We start from the raw sequence: 4,290 nt of genomic DNA, 5'->3' as shown, positions 1-4,290 counted from the left end.
GCTCCCACATTAACGTCAACATCTCCAAGATCGGTTACAGATCCCAGTTTTCCCTTTTTTGAAAGCCAGGGCTACGGTGGTTAGTCACCATTCCCTGCCCTTCCGATTCTCTGCTCGTAGTGGGCGCTGCTGGGGCTCCCCTCGCCTCCTCTCAGCTCTCACCGTCCCGCCGAGCTGCTGGAGTTGTACCGCGAGCACCTGCCCAACACCTGAAGTTTCCTCTCAAGCAGCAGCTGAGTTTGGAATGGTGGAGAGTTAATGACCCAAAAGGAACTTTGGTAGTTGGAGAAAATGTCCCGACTTCCTCGTCCCTTGGATAGGACTGCTCTGAGACGTTTCCTGCTGCCTCGCGGAGTTCGGGGCAGGATGCAGCCCTAGTTCCTGGAAAGCTCATCTGACTAGGAATCCATCTTGTATTGCCTTCTTCTCTTTCTCATTTCTGTCTCCCCTCCTCACTTCCACACGCGTGCTTTTTGGCCTGTCCTCCCAAACAAACTCCTTGAGGGGAAGAGGGCAGGCCCTCGTCGCTCCGTGTGGGCGGGCGTGGTGCCTGCGGGCGGGCCCCACGAGCTGCGGGACTCTGGGACGCTTTGGGCTCCTTCGTCTCCAGGGCCTGTGGGTCGGCTGACTGCAGGGATGCTGAAGATCCAGTATGGAGAGGCCCAAACAGAGCCAGGAGCCAAAGAGCGCCACAGGACTGGTGTTCAGCACGGGGGTCGGGTAGTACATTTTGAAAACTCCTATCATTGTTATCAGCATTATAGATAAGGCTGCTTTAAGACCAACTGATGTCGTGCGTCAGACCTGGAACTGTCAATATGACTATAAAGTTGCTAGAAAAGGCAAAAAAGGTAATTGCCTGTGAACTTGACCAAACGCTAGTAGCTAAACTTCACAGAAGAGTTCAGGGCACACCTCTGGCCAGTAAACTAATGGTGGGTGACGTACTGAAAACAGGTGTGCCCTTCTTTAATGCTTGTGAGGCAAATTTGCCTTATCAGATCTCTTCTTTTGTTTTCAAGCTGTTGCTTCACCGACCTTTTTTCAGAGGTGCTATACTTAGTTTCAGAGAGAATTTGCTCTCTCACTGGTTGCAAAACCTGGAGATAAGTTATACTGCAGACTTTCAATTACTACACAGCTGTTAGCATATATGGGCTGTCTAATGAAAGTTGGGCAGAATAACTTCTGACCATCACCCAGGGTGGAATCCAGTGTCGTGAGAATAGAACCTGAGTCCAACACCACCTATCAATTGTCAGGAATGGGATGGCCTAGTAAGAATCACCTTTGTTAGGAAAATAACACATTGTCTGTTGCATTTAAGTCAAGTGCAGTGCCACAGTTACTGGAAAAAAAAAAAAACTACAGAATTCACGGTTCTGTCCATAATATTATAATACCAGGAGATTTCAGCATAACAGATAAGATACAGCAAATCCTAACCAGCACAGGCGTCAGTGACAAGTGGGCAGGTTCCATGGACATAGATGACTTCATCAGATTGCTGCATGGATTCAGTGCAGAAGGTATACATTTTTTCTTAGGCATCTGGAAAACAGTTTTTCAAACTCAAGGAAAGCAACTGGAATGATACATCTTTAATAATTTGAGAAGATGAACTCCATGTTTGCTCCACTGGGGCACCATATGCTTGACTATTTTTGATTTAATACTATTGTGTCACCATTTATTACTCTGTGTTTTTAAGGTTGTAAGTCAATTCTAAGTACTCAAAGTTTTTGTTTTTTGTTTTGTTTTAAATATCTAGCATAGGGCAGGGTCTAATCTATACATGATAATCTTCAAGAGTGGCAGACACACACAACTTTACACTTAAATTTATATAATTTCTAACAATTTATTGTGTAAAGATGTTACTCTTCTGTTCTACGTTTCATGTTACTGTGAGGCCTTCAGCTCTTCAGTCTTTCATCCGTCAAGTAGTAAAAATGTTGAAATACGTTTAACTCAGTCACATATTCCCCATGCCATTTCTTATTTTTATTTGTGTGTACAGTATTACAACTGTTTCTTTAAAAAAAGCACACAAATAAACCACTTACACTCAAATCCTGTTCTTTGCATCTGCTTCCAAGGAACCTGCCCCAGGACACTCTGTTCTTAAAACATCTGCTGCTAGGGCTGTGGTGGCCATTTATAATCAAACCCTAGGAAACAGTCACTGGAGTCAGGAACTCCCTTCCAATCCATCTATCTGCCATGATCTTCTTTTCTCTAGCTGCTATCCTTTTCCATCTGGAGAGCATCCTTCTCAAATGTAAAAGAGAAGCAAGACAGATATTCAACATTTTCTCCTTTTAACACTCCCCTGCAATTACTCTATAACTGATCCCTCAAGAGCAAATTTTTTGTTCCATTCTTGGTGCCTGAGTGTAACAAAAGTTTCCATGTTTCTTCTTTGGTGTTTTTCCCTAACTTCAAGTTAATTCTGAAAGCACCCTATTTTTTGACATTGTTCCTGCAGTTCTGTGACATCCTATTATAATTGTTTTTGTTCATATGCCCCTCATACTATCTTTGTTCTTCAACATGCTATTGAAGTATGAATTTATCAGAAGTTCTTGTGGTTTAAGAGGAAAAAAATCTAGAGAGTACTTATTCAGAATTGTCAACCATCATTATGCTCTAATACCATTTATTGCTTTAGGAATAAAGAACTAAAGTTTGCTCCAAAAAAGTATATTTCTACTCCCCCTCCCTCCCCTCCAACAGCCCTACCTAATGGCTTGAGTTATCTGGTCAATCCCACTTGGCCAGAGAAAGGTAGGGAATTCATGGACCTCTTCAATCCTGTGAGAAGAATGTGAAAAACATTGTTATGAAGATCTTAATGTATAGGCAGGTTTCAGTACCTTTTAGACAGCAAACATATTCACTTCTGTCACTGCTAGCTGTGTCAGTTTATCCTCTGCTGTTCTGTAGGTACTAATTTTCAAATTATCTTAGTGCTTTTGTCTTCTACCAGAGTCCTTACTGCTCTGCATTGCAACTATATTTAGTTTGCTTGCCTCAACCACTGGGTTGTGAGATCCTCGAAAGGATTGTATGCCCAATGCCCAGTGCAGGGTCAAGGACGTGGTGAGTGCTCAGTGCACAGATGTTGAACAAAGCAGAGCATGTCTGGTGCCTATTGCTTGGGATAGGCAGGCTTTTCTGTAGGGTAAGTGGCTGGTCTTGGAAAGCATAATTTTCCTTGTAAAATGTTGAGCTTGGTGCTGATTACTGGGAAACAGCTTCAGTGACTGGCATCTTACCGTACTTTGTAATCCTCTGGAAATTACATTTTGAGAATGCTATCTCCTCTTTGTGACAGGCAATTAAATAACACGTGACTAACTGAATATAAATTATACAGGGATTTTGATTTAATAAAAAGGTTAGGCATACTTTTAATTAAAAAATGTTTTGATGTTTATGATACATTTATGTTAGTACACGAAGGACTAACATTCCTGTCTACTTTATTTATGAATCAGGACTTGGATAATGGTACTGGGCATGTAGGATCTGGTTTTTATCTTTCTACTAAGGCAGGCCTGAGAGGGGCAGGGTGGATACCATGATATATATACATATATATATGTATATATATGTATGTATACATATATATATACACACACATATATATGTATACATACATATATGTGTGTGTGTGTGTGTATATATATATACATATATATATGTGTGTGTATATATATATATATATTTTTTTAAAAGGTCTTTATTTGAAGTCAATGACAAACCTGTGGCCCAAGAATGTGGATCAAAACTCTTCTATTTGGAGAAAATACACATTTATTTTTTAGTGTTCTTTAATGGCATGTGAGCTAATGGTAAAAGTGGAATTGGGGGTTTTATTGGCATAATGAGGGTCTTCTGTGTATTCATTTACACCTTCTCTCCCACCTGCATCAACATGATTGTATAAATCCACCACATTTTATGATACTACTCTTCTCTATCAGTATCAGGAAATTAGAGTGGGCCCTTTGATCTAAGAAGACTGGGAAACTTTATCCTCCTTGGATGACACTTGCTTTCCACCTTGTTTTTGGGAAAGCTGAACCAGTTTGGGGCTTAGCAAAGGGTAGAATCATCAAGGTGTTTCCAGACATACTTGAGCATTCTGATATGTTAAGAATGGTACTTCAGTAGAGAATTTTTTTTTGCCATTTGGATATCTATAACACCTAGATGCCAGTTAAGGAATCTTTGGTTTTACTCTTAGTCTCCCTACAAGTTGTTTTCCAACCTCTATATGTAAAT

The 4,290-nt window shown here is 40.8% G+C and overlaps 1 pseudogene; it reads left to right on the top strand.

Annotated features, from left to right (window-relative positions):
- Positions 1-652: 652 nt before the first annotated feature.
- Positions 653-1,594, top strand: LOC108383559 (dimethyladenosine transferase pseudogene; annotated as a pseudogene).
- Positions 1,595-4,290: the final 2,696 nt, after the last annotated feature.

Source organism: Manis javanica, chromosome 8 (assembly GCF_040802235.1).
Source record: "Manis javanica isolate MJ-LG chromosome 8, MJ_LKY, whole genome shotgun sequence".
NCBI classification, from domain to species: Eukaryota; Metazoa; Chordata; class Mammalia; order Pholidota; family Manidae; genus Manis; species Manis javanica.
The sequence above is the reverse complement of the archived record's forward strand: the minus strand, read 5'-3'. Positions and strand labels throughout refer to the sequence as shown.